The 17,624-nt window shown below is 39.8% G+C and overlaps 1 long non-coding RNA gene across 1 annotated transcript; it reads right to left on the reverse strand.

The window, feature by feature from the left end:
• Window positions 1-1,157: 1,157 nt before the first annotated feature.
• LOC121896690 lies at window positions 1,158-7,023 on the reverse strand. The gene is made up of 3 exons (XR_006096085.1): window positions 6,897-7,023; window positions 6,213-6,250; window positions 1,158-1,231 (listed from the first exon to the last, which is right to left on the reverse strand). It is a non-coding gene; the product is annotated as an uncharacterized LOC121896690 (long non-coding RNA).
• Between the last annotated feature and the right edge of the window lie 10,601 nt (window positions 7,024-17,624).

Raw genomic sequence — 17,624 nt, forward strand, 5'->3', positions numbered from 1 at the left:
GCACTCCTCCCTCAGCCACGGGAGGAAAATGGACAGTTGGAATTAACAACTTCTTTTCAGATACAAACAGACTGGAACCAACAGGAATGAACCATCCTTCCTTCTTCTGCTAGCTCACCATCTCGAAAGTCATAAGTTTTAGGAGAAGCCACATTCCTTTGAGTTGCTCCCTCTCCTCCTCTGTTTTTTTAATGCACAAAAAGTGTATGAATTGGTCAGAAAATGCTACTAAATGTGTAAATATATATCTTGATTTAACAATTAAGTTAGTTTGACATTATGGAAATTCAAACTCTGCTTCAAAATCTGTTAATTATAAGTTACACATAATATTACATGGTTTGATTGCTGGTATAATGCTTTAATACATTTAATTACAGATTAGAAAATGAAGGTTTATTGCTTTTATTCTGTATTTTATTTGGTTAATCAATATTACAGTACAACAACTCTAATGACGATCGTTACAACAGCCTGGAACACTAGCAAACCAAGTGGTATCAATGACCTTGATAACGACCCCACAGAGGTTGAATACCTGGAACTCCCCACCAGTCAGTTAAAAGTGAAGAAGCCCCTTGGATAAGAGGCATAACATCTTCAACCAAGCATCTACAACCAAGAAGTCAAGTTACCCTCCATTCAACTCTCCATGGATAACCATGACCTGGATGACTGAGAATCTTTACAGACGATGGGATAATGTGTCTTGTTTTGTAGAACAATGATCAAGGGCTCCATGGATTAAGGCTGACCATATGCAGTAAGCACCTTTACTTGAATGTGCTTGTGCATATGAGTCAGCAAATGAATGTTGTTGGCTGTTATACAGGGCTAAATTACTGGTCGTGACTCGAGCTGATCAGTCCAGGTCCAGGACAAAAAATTACTATCAATGGGAGAAAAAAAGAGAGGGGGTTTAAAGGGGGATACCACTAAAGGATTCATGTATAGCTCTACAAATTCAAACTGGAGCTGCTCCAGAGACACTGGGGGAGATGTCTTGTGGACCAGAAGAGCAGCTGTTTGTGTTGTCATGACTACCTGTAACGAGGGTCCTCTTCATTACTAGTATTTTGTTGCACAAATTGTATGCAGTACCTGTAAAAGAAATAAGGCACAAACTTGAAGAGTTGAATATTTTTTTTATTGAAATTGCTGCATGTATCAATGATGTGTGTCTTGTAGATATTGTGGCTGCCTCTCAGCTGGAATCAATTGAAGGCCGACCCTGTGGAGACAAACACATGCGTGTGGCAAGTTTGGTTACCTCCACGTGATAAGCTTATTGTAGTATAACCTTTGCCAAAATGATGGTGGATTTAATGTAGTGTTAACTGTTGCATGATTGTGCAATAATATAATGTGTAATATTTGTGTAGGTCACTCAGCTCTGTTGTGTCTCTTCTTCAGGGTGTTAGGGCTAAAAGAGTCCCCAGGGTATCTGAGCCCCAATTTAAAAGTTCCAGGAGATACCATGTGGTAATTAGTGTAGGGTTGTTAGTGTACTTTAATCTGCTGTTGAGGTTTTCAATGATTCTATTGTAATGTGTAACATAAATTGAGATCATGTATTTGACATTAGTATAGTATAAATGTATTTCAATGTATTTGTTTTTTGTGTAGTTTTGATGTCGGGTGAGGGGCAGATTTCCCTTTACTGCGGTAGGGGTCAAGGTCATTACCAGTGGCAGGCTATAAGGCTGCGAGTTTCCATCAAGTGCTGCTGTTGTCAGGATCACATGCTGCCTGTGGTCCACATGTTTTATATGGAGAATTATGACTGTTATTGTACTATGTCTTCATTGTGGTTGAAATAAACACCTGGTTGGTCTGCATCTAACCTCTGCCTCAAGCCTCCTGCTTTAAAGTCCAGCCGCTACACGGCCATCCTAACACTCCCAAAAATGTTTTCTTGTCTCTCAAATTCCCCTGACTAAGGTTTTAGGATTATATTTCACTTTCTGCTCGGCATTACAAATGTAGACTTCATGTAGGTTAGTAAGTTTGACTTTGTCTTCCAAACAAAAGTCTTGGAAGTCACAGTCGCCCATTTGTGTTTAAAGGAAGAACACAGACAGTGTATTAGACAGTAAAGATCATAAGAAGCAAAGAGAGATGCTACCACAAAGAGAGAGAGCCATTATACCTTCTCTTCCCAAATAACACATAATTGCCGTGTCACGATGTAATGTGTTTAGATGGCTGGCGTGCAGCTCCATTTGAAGATGACCTAAATGACGAGTGATTAAGTGTAATTTGCACATATTATTAATAGCAGGAGGTGACGGGGTGGTGCTAGTCATCTCCTGGGTGTAGTGTGGAGAACAGTCGATTAGCTCTGTGATCAAATATATAAACCAAGTGAAATTACCTGATAGTTAGTTGTTTTTTTTTGATTATGATGCCCATTAGCTTAAAGAGAGCTCAATGATCAAAATCCTCTCTAACATTTTTAAACTTGATAATGTGATATTTCTTATAACAATATTACCAATAGTAATGATTAGATTTCTTTTTTAACAAATGAAAACAATAACATCAGTACAATTTATTATTCTCCTTTCATACACAAAATGCATCTCAAGGTGCTTTGGGTTGTGAGTAAGGAATTAAAATGCTAGACAAGAGAATGAACAATATAAAACATTAACACTCATCCAAAAACAACACTAAAATAAAGGTAACTGAAATAATAATTGTAAATTCCTGAAATTTATATATGTGTTTTATGTCCCCGGCCACTTAAAATGTCTATTGTTTATTGCTCCTCCTCTTGGATGTTGTTCTCTTCTCTTTGCTGAATGATGTATGTCCAGAGATTGTTTTCACATTCATCTGCTGAAGGGGGAAAGCGCCTCTGTGTTCACCTTAAATCTCAGTTTTATACATGTACCTATGATTTGTGACATCACAACTAGTTTGGAGACATTCATGGTCCAGTGATGATCTAGTATGCAACTTATACAAGTATGATGTGGAAACTTGAAGCCTGCAGTGCACAAACACTGAGCATGGACTTAGTGGGGGACACCTTGTGTCCAGCACTTCAACTTTTGAAATGAAACATAGTATTTGTTTGTTCATAAGCCTCTTTCACACATACTTCCCTGTAAATTACTGAGATAACCTTTCAGGCACCACTAGTGATTTTCACTATTCACACATGTAGCTACATTAAGGAGCGTTTACATCTTGCACCTTTTTCACACATGTCATGGCAATGCCGGAATATATGGGGCAAGGGCCAGTCCAGCAGATGGCGGGAATGCCGGCATTTTCCCTGAAATGATACTAGAGCCCCTTTCATACATGTAGTCTATCCGGGAAATGTTCAGGAACATTTCCTGCATGGGGTCATGTGTGAATGGGAGCAGGGATCGATATTCAGGGAAATCTGTAACGCCAATTTCCCACCTCAAGACCTAGTAACATTTCAGGGAAAATGCCAGCACAGGTGTGTTGTGAATGAAAGCAGTGACATTGCAGGGACAAGCACGTAAAGGGTTACACAACACATAAACATTTTCCTGCACACTAGCTTGTTACTTTGTGTAGGTCTACATGTTACTGTTGGTCAGCTAGTTTGTACCTGTATGTTTCCATTTATTCATTATAAATGAAAATTCACATCATAGTCTCTGTATGTTTATATAAAGCATCTCACCTATGCCCACTCACTGCCATGATTGCCCTTGCCTCGAGTCCCACATCAGGCAGTTTCTGTATGGCTAAGGCTATGGTTGGTGTAAGACGTGTGTGTCCCCGCTGCTTTGCACATCTGTGGTGGAAAACTGTCCTTCCATGAATAGGCCAGTAATTGTGCAAAGATAACATTTCTGTCAATAAGAGATAGTTCCCAAGGGAACTCGGAAGGGGAGGATCAATGAGGTCACATTTTAATTTTCTGTGTGTGATGAGCGAAGGCCGCTAGGCCATGTGTATTGGGAGAGATGCGGAAGATACCAAGTACAACTGATACATGTTAGAGAAGTGTGAGACACCATTGTTTTCTGAGATGAGTCATGTTTGGGTTATTACCAAAGTGTTAAGATCAAACAGGGTGGGGTTCAGTGAATAAGCCCCACATTAGGAGGCGTTATGAGAGGTATATAATTGAATGTTTCATGATTTTTCATTAGGTTCTTTATTCCGGGATTAAGGCCTCGGTTTGCTTTGTATTGCTCTTTATGCAGAGTAAACCTGTTCACATTGAACTCTATCAGTTTCCAGTGTATTTCTTTGAGTCTTTCTCTTATAAGTTTTGAGTTTAATACTAAGTTGTGGGTGACCTGAAGATTTATTGGCCCATCTGAAGATTTCCCACAACACATCCTGGGTAACATCCATGACAGTTGGTTTACTCCCAGGGGAACAGTGGTATACCAGAAGCTGTCTGTTGGAGCTGTAACCCTCCTGGGCTGCAGATAGAGGGCTTTTGCATCAGGCAAAATTTTGCTCAGGAATTTTTCGAGAGACTCTACCGGGCAGAGGGGATTTCCTTGCACCTCAAGCACAGCGCTCCTCCGATTTTCTATTGTTTGTTTGATTGTCTTTATGATTTTTGTTTCTTCATTGAATGTCATGGTGAAATACTTTGCTCCATTCTCGTCATGTTTTAGGATGAATGAGTCGGGTTTGAGATCCCAATTCCTCTCTTTGCCCCTGCGTCTTAACTGCAACTGAATATCGTATCAGACCTCATTCAGTAAACCTTTTGGATTGTCTGAACTTAGTGTTGCAGAATATTTTGAAATGTGCTTGTCTTCAGGTTGGCGTGTTGTTTTGTCTTTCCCTGCCCCTCTAATCTCTTTTACAACACCTTTGCAAACAGTATTGGCTGATATGAATTCTGGGTCCTGCATTAAACTCCATGAACAGCTAGCCACAGGCTTGTTGATTTAACAATTTAAACCAGCCCAAGGTAGCTGCTGATGCTGTAGAGCTCCCCTTTAGTTGTCCAGATAGATCCTTAATACTGCCTCAAGACTGTATTCAGCTTGGTTTTCTTAACGGACTGAATGTTGATGTTTATGTTTTTGAGAATTGTGAAAGCAGTTCAAAGCCCATGTTGTTTGCCTTACAGTGTTAGCTTCATTTTTGCTCTTCTCTAACTTATCTAGGTCAGCTGATGTCATATGAGCACACCTGGATGTTTGCACTGAGGTATCCAGGCTTCTTCTTCTTCACTCTCTTCTGAAGACCATTCATAATTTAACTCAAATGTTATTTGTGGAAATATGTTCATCTTTGTGGTGCAAAGTTTGTTAATATAAGCTAGATAATGACTGTTAATGTAATTAATGGTAATTAGAACACCTGTAAAACGGAGTGATACATGTATAGTTAAAAGTCTCAGTGCTGTTGTACTCAGTGTCAGCACTCATGGAAAGCCTCTCGTCCAATCAAATTACTTGGTTGGAACCAACTGTTGTATAATGCTCTTTTTTTTTACTTTTCTCTTCATTGTAAACTCAGGACTTTTGTCCATGTCGGGATCCAATAGGAATGACAACTCCTTTTTTTCCAGTGATCTGATTGGTCAGTGGTTGGGGTATTGACAGGCTGTGATAACCCTAACCCTAACCCTAACCTGCTCTGGAGCAGGTTAACTTAAATCTTATGGATCTGATGGAGCTGTTCAGCATAAGTTACCATGGTGATGTACCCCAGTGAGAAGTAATCGTTGTAAACCTGAAAACCTAGGGTTAAACCTGAAGTTACCTCACTAACCCCAAATCCTGCTTTGTAGTACAGGCCTCTGATCTGGCCTCATGTCACACTGAGGATGCAATCCTGCTCAATGACGAATGCTCGTCATTCAACAGAAATAGAATTTTAATCTGAAATTTCTGCTGTGATTTTCCTGTTTTTGCTTTTGTATGTGAGTCTTAAGACCTCTGATGGATCTCAAGTGTTTGTGTGTTGGTGTGGATCCCAGGCTGATCCCAGCCTCTCTAAATGCTAATGATGTGTGTTGGTGAGTGATAGAGTTTCCAGGGAGCTCTGGCTTTGGGCCAGCAGGGAGGCACAAGCAACATAATTGACCTATCCATCATTTCACTGCTAAATCATCACAATGACCCAGTAAGCATTTTAATTTTAGCTTCAGATTTAGGAGGTGTATTACCCGAGGAGACCTTTGCTTTATTACAACTGGGTCTTATTTTGGCAGTTTTGATTCTTATCAGTAATAATGACTTTGTACTCACCAAGTTATTTGCTGAGATCTGGGAACATGATGACATCACTAAAAGGAAGTCAAGAGACACAAGTAGTCAGAGGGTTAAACAAACCTTTAGCATAGCCAAACTTATTTTGAAGAGAAAACTAAGAAAGATAAACATAGTACCCGAACTACTATCTGTTAATCACAGTTTACAGTTCCAATCAAAGTTTCATCCTAGTTTACTACTGACTGTAGTTGTGTACACACAGTTTTCTTGAGTGAGAGCCATGGATGTATTAAGAGAACTGGATACGGTGTTGCCGTTGCTACTGCCGATTTTTCCTAGTGAAAAAAGTGAAAAAATTTTTTCCTGCGGCCCAAAAGCGTTTTCCACATTGCCCATCATTATAAAAGAGACGTCTGTAAAACTGTTGATAGGATGTCTCCAAATGCAAATAGGGTCAATTATTACTCTTTGTATTAAGATTTTATTTAAGTCATGATGGTTATAATCCTCTTGTTTGAGCTGCTTTAAGACAGTTTCATTTAAACATGTTTGACTATAGAACTATATCAGCTTACTGCTCTGCCATTGCAATGGTGTGATTTTCCTTTTAAAAACTTGAGAAATCAGAATACAGGATGAAAACCCATTCTAAGACTGACATATTCTGCCTTGTATGTCTTTGTGTCCTGCTGAGGCTGTGCTATTGTAGCTCTCATCTACCTTTGCCTGGACTTGTCAATGATGCTGTAATAGCTCACTAGTCACATCCTTTTCTCTTTCTTCTCAGCAAGACCTCTGTTCCTGCTCAAAGAACAGAGGTCTGTTCTGCTCCGCTGCTGCTGCGTCTCCTTTGATGCTGAGGACAGCAGAGGTGGATATGAAAGCAGATGAAACTGGAGCCCTGATGCCCCCCTACCCTCAAACAGTCACCACTTGGTAATTGTGAATTGTGAAGAAAAAATGACTTTTCCTCAGTTTCCTCCTTCCAGAACTTCAAAATGTGGATGTATGTGTTACTACATGCCCACAAGGTGCTCATCATCTCAAACTAAGACCTAGCACTTATTCAGAACACCATCATATGTTCATCATGAGTCTTAATGTGTAATTTGTTTGTTTTCTTTTTATGTAACAAGGTACGCCTCTTTTCATTTAGTTTCTCTATATATGAATATCTGTCAGCATTAACTAAGACTGCAAACTGTGCCTCAGCAAACCTACTTTGTTTGATTTTTTTGTTAATACTAAAACAATAATTTACAGCTGTTGTATTCTGGGGGAGATATCCCAAGTACATTGCAGCTGATCTTTATAATCTGCTGCTTGATAATGTTCCACTAGAGTTACATCATTTGACTTCCACATTGGCACCTGAATAATACCCAGATCCTGATTTAACACCACTCTGCAAACCATGTAGCTGCAGTTAAATCAATGTCATTGAAAACGACCCTATATCATAGAATTTATGTATTTTGTAGTTTTACATTGACTCCAAAAAACATTGTCACAGAACATAACCCAGGCAGCAGAACAAACTAGTAGTATATAATCTCAAGGAGGATTGTTGAAAAGTGCATTTAATGTACTGCAAGGAGGACGCACACGCAGACCAGCGCATGTTTCACACTATTCTACTGTTTGAATGGTGGTGGCAACAGCCAACAAAGACAGGGAAGAAAAAGAGGACTGCTAGCAAGTATGCATGGATGTAAGCAATGGATTTAAACTTTTAAGAAGAATCGGCTTTGCAAATGTTTGCAAAAATGTCTATCTATGACAACAGCATTATTCATTATAGCAGCCACATTTAATGCAGTATATTGTTGTATAATCCAAAATGAGAATGTTTGGTTAAAGCTGGAGTGAGGGACTTTGGTCTCCCCCTTCTGGCAATGACGGTAAAGGGAGGCGCTCAGCTGTGATTGCCTGAGTACAAAGAGAGAGAGAGAGAGCTGAAAGCACCAGCAAGTATGAGAGAGAGTATCTGTGGTCGAATGAGCTAGAGAGTGCATGAAGAGAGGGAGTGGTGGTTGCGAGAAAGCCGGTGAATCAGATCAATAAAAAGTTGTTTCACGGCAGTTACTTTCTAGGGCACAAATAAACATGCCAACACCCCAACACACCTCCGCTCAACCCTGCAGCGGGGCAACGCACCACCTGATTTGGTCTAAATCGGCTGGCCTGACACAGGCATGCAGCATGCTCTCACATACACCCTGAATGACAGGCACACAGAGAGGGCTGGTAAAAATATGTTTTGATGGTCCACCGCTCCAAAAACATATTTTCTGATGGTTCATTGGCCCACCGGGATTTGTCCCAGTATGCCAGTACACCACAGACCATAACCTACTGTTGTGGCTGCAAAATGGTAAAAGGACTGTATATAGCGCCTCCCTAGTCTTCTGACCACTCAAAGCACTTTTTACACTATGAATCACATTCATCCATATGATGAATGGGCATAGGGGCTACCATGCAAAGTCCCAACCTGCCCATCACAGGAAAGCTAATCATTCACACACAGATGACACAGCCATCAGGAGCAATTAGGGGTTCAGTATCTTGCCCAAGGACACATCGACATGCGGACTGGAGGAGCCAGGAATCGAACCACTGATATTCCAATTAATGAACGACCCGCTCTACCTCCTGAGCCACAGCCATCCCATGGTCTACGAACTGTTTTGAGTGTCACACAACCCCTACAAAATGACTTGCTTCACTATCAGAATTTGATCCATTCAGTCCAATAACGTTTGGAAAGTCTAGAAGAGCAGCACGATTAACGGCCAAATGGCCAGCGCAGGAATGTCACCCCCAACATGAGATTTAAAAATTCCATATACTGTGAAATACAGAGAGATTTATCTGGCGGTAATAGGCTTAATCAGCATTGTGTGAACTTCATTTTAATTTAAGTTCCGCACTGCAGATTTAAAGATAGGTCCCTTGGAGAGACGCACAACAGAAAATAGCTACTAGGTTTCCCTGCAATGACAAAACAATGGAAGAGAGAGGGGAACTGTCTTTGTATTGGCTTCTGTGACCACAGTCTTCAGAATACAGGGTGGGTTGGGGGAAACTGTGCTAAAAAAACAACCCTACCTGGACCCAATCAAGCCCTAAAAACCATTAGGAAAGCAAGTCTGAGCCAAGCAAGACTAGTCTACAGCCACACTAGCTGCTCTATCAGACCGCACTTTGGCACTGCAGTGCTTTGAGCTAAATGCTAATGCTATCATGGTGACATGCTCACAATGTCAATGTTAACATAGGCTACTGATGTCTGGCAGGTATGCTATTAACATGATCACTGCCTTAGTTTAGAATGTTAGCATGTTAGCATTTGCTAGTCAGCACTTAACACAATACACAGCTGAGCCTTAAGGGGGCTCATTAGTTTTGCAAGTATCTGGTCTCGGGCTGCAACTAGCAATTATTTTCATTATCGATTCATCTGCCAGTCTTTTTTAGATTCATCGATTGATCGTTTTGTGTGTAAGATATCAGAAAATATTGAAACTGAACATCCTAAGGTGCTCAGTGAGCTGGCCTTACCTCTCAGGGTTTCTGGCATGTAATACAAGGTACTGGGAATTGTAAGGTGCCTTTTTGTAAATCCTCATTTGCACAAATCACTTTTTCTGTTCAGGGGTTCAACATGTGGAACTTTTTACCCACTTAACTCAGAATGGATCATGACTTGGGACATTTTAAACTCAAATTTAAACAGTTTTTTAAAAGAGGAACCAGTCACATAGTCATGAGGGATCTGCTGCTTGTTGTTTTATGATATTGTATCATTGTTTGTGAATTGTTTGCGTTTCATGCATTTATGTGTCTTGTTGAGTTTTGTGTTTTGTGCTTCAATGTATGTACACTATATGTATTTTGTGTTTTGTCCAGTTCCATATGTATTTTATTTTAAAGGCCCATCTAGGGACAGGCATTGCAAAGCTTAGGCTATAAGTACTGTGGTATGTGGCGTTAGCTCATGCTATATACTTATCCCTATACAAATAAGCATTAATCAAAAATAAAAAGGTCCATCACATTTTCCCAATGTCCTATAGGTGATGGCTTATTTTGTCTGACCAGCAGTCCAGAACCCAAAGATACTCAGTTTAGAATGTAAAGTAAATATAAAACAAAGAAAAGCAGCAATTCCGCACACTCGAGGAGCTGGAACCAGAGAATTTTGTCATTTTTACTTCAATGAAAAAAAATATCTTAAACAATTGGTCAAAAGAATTACTGACTAATTTTCTGGTGTTTGATTAATAACTTACCAAACTAATCATTGAAGCTCTAATTTGGTCATAAACCCATGCATTGGACAAATGAAAACACTGACCTGGTGATGTTGCTAGATGAAAAGTTGAGAGATCACTACAGATATTACAATTTATCCTCTCAGGACTTATTCTAATAGTTGTCCAGATATTGTAGTCTGGACCAAAGTGGTGGACTGACCAACGCTGCCATCCCTAGTGCCACTCTCTACTGTGACTAAATAACTACAAGAGCAAGACAAGGCTGAAACAATAGAAAGACTGCCTTGAGCCTGGGCCCCAGACCCTGAAAGGACTGGAGCACTACAGTCCTGTGTGGGGTGTTAACATGGTGAGTGGTATGAGAACTTACAGGAACCTCTGACAACTGGTTGTCACAGAGCTTCAACCGACCTCCACTGACATTATCTGGACCTACATGTCCTGATCCTTTGGGGAAAACTCATGTTGAAGATTGATTTCTTACACACTAAGTTATACCAAACCTTATTTGAAGACATGGATCCAGACAGGTCAATAGTTTGCAGTGCAGAAGAACTATTCATAACTGTCACTTTAACCCAATTCAGACCTCCACAGTGGTCTCTGTTGACAGCAGTGAGACAAGATTGAGTCAAACCAGAGCAGGAAGATCAGGTTCAGAGCACTAATGCGACACTCCAACCAATTGTAACTTAATTCATCCAGCTCCATGATGATGTTGAATCCAGGCTGATAGAGATACAGCAGCTTTGTTTGTCTTTTTTTGTCTTACTGACCAACATCACATTGCCCTTAAGTAAGTTCTCAGTATGGCTGAGCAAGAAATTAAAGGCCCAATCAGTGATCAAACATATAAAACAAAGGTTAATATCAAAGTGAGACTATGGAACTTTTAAGTGGAAGTGTCCGCTATCATGACATTTCCTGGTGTGCACTCAGTAGCCACTTCACCACCAGCTCTGCCAAACTGCGAACCATGTGGCTGCAGACTCATGATAAATCATACAGACAGAGTCAAGAGGTTCACTCAGTGTTTGACTAAACATTAGAACTGGCAAGACACATGGTGTCAAGTGATGTTAAGTTTGGTGTGATAGTTGAAATGGTAGTTTTAATCACTCCTGTGATTTTTGTACAAAACATTACATATACAAATACATTGTTTATATGTTACCTTTCCAAACATGGCTCATATAATTGTTTTACACTAATACTCCATTCAGACCAAGGCAGAGACAGTTGTATCGGCAGTAGTCAGCTGATCCTCCTTCTCAAGCAGGGTTAGACCAAGTGCCAACTACCACAGCTTGAGGCTGAAGCCAATGCAGAAGTACCTTAAAGTGCAACACCACCAACGGCCGCTATATACTCCAATCTATGAGTCATTATGGTCTCAATCTCTAAATTCAGACCCTCTAATAAGTGTGCTGGTAGTCATTTTGGAAATTATTGCTCCGTCAATAAGATGTGAAGAGTTATAGTAGACAGTTAGGTTTACAGTTGGCTCACCTGCTGCACTCCCCAGCTCTAGTCACACTATTGTCACCATATTTCTCTAAGTTTAATGTTACATGATTATGATAACTGCTGTGTTATCATAATTTAACTAAAGTAGCTAATATTAGCCCAAGTGTGCACTGTTTAATGTTCCCAGTAAGCTAGCATTAGCATGGGTCTGAGGTCACAGGGCATATTCCTAGAGCATGAAAGTTAACATCCTATACTCCTTATTTGGAAAGTACTGGCTCCAAATGGAAAAGATGGTGCTGAACATAAACTGCAACTCTGGGCTTCAAACCAGCTCCAGTGAAACCACTAGGTGACATCACACTTCACTATGTCCAGCTTTTTATACAGTCTGTGGGATGAACCCTTCAGATTTATCATGGGACACATCCCCCATGTTGGAAACTACTGCTCTGGATTAAAACTGGGCTGAATTTGGTTGAAAAGTGAACATTTTTAAGACATCCATACAGTTGTTTCAACAGAATTTTAATGACTGTATTGGGTGGGAAGACAGTCCTTGCTATGCATTGAAATAGTCATTAAAATGCTGTTGAAACAACTTAAGTATCACAATGAAATTTAGTCAGCTTCTTAACTTAGACATCTTGTGACCTGCAAATAATCAAAGTGGTGCTCACTGGGTTGCCTGCACTGCCGTGATGAGGCTTCAGGATACACATCAGCCCCCAAAACCAGACGACTGAAAGGAGGACATAAATTATGATTTCTGTTGTAAGATGCAATCTGTGGCTCAGAATCTGGTGTGCACAGCCTGAATCCAGGGACTCACTCTTGTGTCAGAGCTCTGAGCAGCTGACTTTAATGGTGTGGGGAGTAGTTAGTTGGCACACATTCAGCACTTCAACTGAGCATCAGTCAAATGACCACAGTGTACCTTGGTGCTGTTGCAGAACAGGTGCAACCCTTTATCCGCACTCTATCCAAATGGATGTGTAATGTCACAGAGCACTCGCTGTCTCAGATGGTTCCAGGAACATGATAGAGAATTTTGTTTACTCCAACGACCTGCACAGTCTCAAACAAACAGAGCAATTGTGGTTCTCAGGCTGCCCAGATGGGGGTTTGTCCTGTACTAGAACTGATTCACTTACCTTGTTTTTTGTAGGTCTAAGGAGCAGAGTAACATGCATGTGAATTTATCTGCATTTACTACAATAGATGTAAAGCATGTTCATAGTGTTCAACTAATACTTTTTCTGTTGATATTGTATTAAACATAGGGAGAATTCAATTAACTTAAGGCCAGTGGGGCCGGATTAACCTGCTGGGGGGCCCTAGGGCAAAAATTAGCTGTGGGACCCATTTGAGTGTGTCATTCAGTTTGTGATAATTTGATTAAACACAAATTAATTAAAAACTGCATTCATTGATTTTTTGGCTACTTTGGGCAGTTGAACAAGCTTAAAACACAACAGTGACACATCACCACCTAACACAGTTGTGTTGGTTATTTACACATCCAGCAGACATAGAGCAACATTAGCATTCATTTGAAGTCATGCCTGAATCCACCTGATAATTATAAGTCTAATATTCATTCTCCTTTTAGCTCTGTTTTGGTCTCCACCACCTCTTGAGAAAAATATCTGTCTCTTTAGCTGCTAAATACTCCACTGTGTTCAACTAGCCTCCAACTGTGTCTATCTGCTTTTTGGCGCTGGGCGGGTAGTGTACATTGGATTTATCAGAGCTTTTTCATTGCAGCTACTGCCTGCTGCATGTTGATGAGAGTGGAGTTTGCAGGCCCGCAAACCAAAACAATGAGCTAAAAGAGGTTAAAAAACTCTGTACGATGTGAAGGGAACTGCAGAGTTGGTGATAATTCACTATGAGAGAAACACTTAACACTTGAATAACTTTGCACAGAATACTTATTATAGCAGCTTTAATATGAACTTTCACCATGCTGCAATGTATTGTCCCTGCTTTTAACCTTCCTTTTGTTTACCCACTCCACTCTTGTTCACCTGCTCTCCCCTCTCCTCCTTGTTCTCCTTTCATCCCCCTCTTATTTGACACCTTCAACACACTGCTATTTCTCTTTGTAGTATGTCTCACTGTGTCTCTGCTCCATTGCCATCAGGTGCCCTGACTCTGTGGTACAGCCCATCATCATGTCTGGTTCCAGTTCATTCATTACTGCCAGTGACAGTAACTCCTCAGTGGGAGCTGGCCAGCTCACTGGCAGGAAGGCCCTTGCACAGGTCATTGTGTGATCTGTGTTATCACAGAATGAGGGTGAAGAGTTGAATAGAGAGAGGGTAATTGGCTACACTTTCCACCTGGCTATTAAACTGTCAGTGTTTATTTTGACCACCATGGGGAAGGTGTAAAATATATGCAATATATTTTGTATTTTCCTCTCGCAAAATTTCTGGATGAATTTAATTTGTGTGTTTTCTTGCTCTGGGCTTCTGAATGGCTCATAATAACCTTCAAATATAACTCTGATAATAATAAAACAAATCAGTATTACTGTTACTGAGGGCTGTTATGTGCTGTCAGAGACTTCAATCCACCATCCCTGCATGAAACCCTGATGTATGAGCTAAAGAAAAGCCTGAATAGATACAGTATTATTCAGTACAATGATTTATATTAACATTGGAACTCTGGTGGGAGTTTAATTTGTCTTTCTGGTGCTGATAACAACAAAACTAGTACACAATTATTGGTACAAGAAAGTAGAAACCAATATACAAAGTTGGAGGTAATGTAAAACTCAAGCAAACTGACACATGTTGACTGGAGTCTATCGGACTACCTTGCAGATTAAAAAATGACACTAAAGGGGTACCCAGTGCGTCAAAAAGTGACGCCACGGGGTCCTGACCAAGCTTCAATATGTGACGAGTTGGGAGTGAGAATGAGCTGTGTCTGGTGTCCATGTACCACAATCCATGGAAGTTTCAAGGATACAACAGGAGATCTCTAACTGATGTGTCTAGGATTGCCACAGGATGAACTGTACTCCTGCCTCTACAAATTAAATTATGTTGTTTTTTTTTTGTGGTACTTCATATTCTTGAAGTGGATCTTATCTTAGTGTTTATAGCGTACATCACTGAGCCTGGGGTTTCCACCATGGATTGGTTATTACCAATGTTGGGCAGTAACGCATTACTTTGTATTGTGTCACAATAGTGTGATAACCTTTTTCAGTATCAGCTAGTTCTGTGCAATTTTAAATTCAGTAATTACATTACTTTGGATCCACTTGTTTGCCATCTGACGTACCAGGGACTGGTAGTTTGATGGAGGGTTGATATCAGTTTGGTCTCTATGTCTTCAGTGGACAGACTTGTTTGGCACATGCTAGCTTGGTGCAGGGAGTCACTTTAGTAGATGTTCAGACTTTAAATGGTAATGTCTTTTAAAAAAAGGCAAAAGTTGTTGTTGGTGTGGGCATGTTACTTCAGGCAACATTGACAAGACAAACAAAAACACACTTTTCTTGTGATTTTACTGTAGACTGGCCATGTATTTACCTTCCACCATGAACATCACTTCACAAAATTACCTAAGGCCACGTTCAGCCTGACTTGAGCCCTGTGTGAAAAATATGCAGCCCTCTCATTCGCTTCAGTGGTGGCAGTGAGTTGATGCAATGAGGGTGTCAATGCAGGGGGGCTCCAATAAAACAACGCAGGGCAACACAGGATACAACACCCAGAGAAACCATGCCAGTGACTTACTAAAATTTAATTAAAAAAAAAAAAATCAAAAGCAACAACTCTAATCGCTTGTACTGAAGCACTGAACATGCTTTAAGTTGTTTGTTTGGAAGGCACTATTGTTCCTATAGAGTTTGAATGCACTTATGGTGAGCCACTTTGCACAAAAATGTCTATGGTATGTACATCTAAAGTAACATTACAAACTAATGTTGGGCATCGTACTGACATACACTGACATCATGGACCTTTTTCACGTCAACAATTATCTCTTCCCATGTTTGTTATATAATACATGCAAACAAATAAATATAGCAAATTAAATATTACGCAGTGTGTCATTTCAAACAGCCTTGTGAGAAAACCTTCTCCCTGCAGTTACAGCAATGTGTCCTTCAGCAAACAGTTGATTGGACTTACTGGAACTCTGCAAGGATCCGTTGAAGCCCTGTTTGAATTGCCTTGTTTCAAGCGTTTGGTAATTGTGTGTGCAGATGTTTTATTTATTTGCTTTGCAGAGATGTGCCTGAACACCAAAATAAGTGAACATTATTAGAATTGATTATTGCATGAAGCTCCCAACGTGGTGTCCAGGGAACCTTAAAGCCTCATCAGGAGGTCCCACTGGGTTGTCAGTGAAATGAAATATTGTTTAATTTCACAATTTTTGTCTGTAACATGTGCCACAATATAATCATGTTGCTGTTGTATGTTTTTTCTTGCCAGGAAACAGAATCTATTTTAGTATACAAAATTATACAGAAATTACAGAAATTAGTATTTAAGAGATAATCTAATCAAATGACAGTTACAGAGGCTTTGAACCTATGTACATGTATTGGAAATAACAATTATTTTTCATAGGCAACTTGTCATGTCTGATGGCTCCCCACAAGATAGGATTCATATTATTTGAACACATGGAAGCTGAGACAAGCATTCACATTTCAAAGCCCGATAGAAGGGGCTTAGTGAGGTCAAACTGTTTGTGGGACCATGATGTGCCACAACTTACAGATAACTGAACATCAAATCACCAGTTAGGTACTAGTTCAGGACAAAAGCAGCATACAAAGGAAAAAGAGAGGTAGTATGCACATGTCAGAAATGGTCAAAACGTTTCTTGGGGAGCTTGCAATCAGTATGCAAACTACTGTACCCCCTTTTCTTACAAAGTAAGATGTTCAGTTTTAACATAAAATAAACCTTATGAATTCTAGGCAATAGGTAACCTGCTTCTGCTTTTCCTTAGAAATACTGTCACCGTGTTAAAGTGGCAACCTGAGGTAAAGATTTCAAAAAGCATCACTTTCAGATTAAGGATGGAAAAATGTGTGATTGGTCATTTAAAATATGGTATCAAAACAGGACTGGCTTCGGTCAATTTTTTTTTTTCTGATATAGGCTATTGTCTCACCTGCCTTGTGTTTATGGTATTTCTTTCCTAAGAAATATACACAGAATGAGGTGAATTTACTAAAAGACAGTCTCACAGTAAACTGTATTCCCTGACAAACAGTTTTAGTGCAGAGTTTGTCTGAGATGCTCATGCATGATCTTGTAAGCTGGGTTGACTAAATGTCAAAGAAATGTCTATATGTTTAAATGTCTCTAGGGACACTCTATGCAAATCTTTCATGGCTACCATTAGCATTGCTTATATTTAAAAAAAAAAAAAAAAGTCATGCTTTGTCATTTTTATCATAAACCTTGTCCTGTCCAGAATAAACATGCACTTATAGAATGGAATTAGACATGTACATTTAGCTATTCAGGATTTTTTCCACATCATCAATTTGACCCTCTGAAATCTTGAATTATGAGGAAGAAAGAGCTTGTAAAATCAAATGACATTGTAACATACAGTTTACAGATGTTGTTTTGAAAGATTTGGAATGTCATGAAATCTTGTTTTCACTGACTTTCAATGGCTGGATTATTTGTGACTGAAAGGCTAAACTCTT

The sequence above is a fragment of the Thunnus maccoyii genome, chromosome 5 (assembly GCF_910596095.1).
Source record: "Thunnus maccoyii chromosome 5, fThuMac1.1, whole genome shotgun sequence".
NCBI lineage: Eukaryota > Metazoa > Chordata > Actinopteri > Scombriformes > Scombridae > Thunnus > Thunnus maccoyii.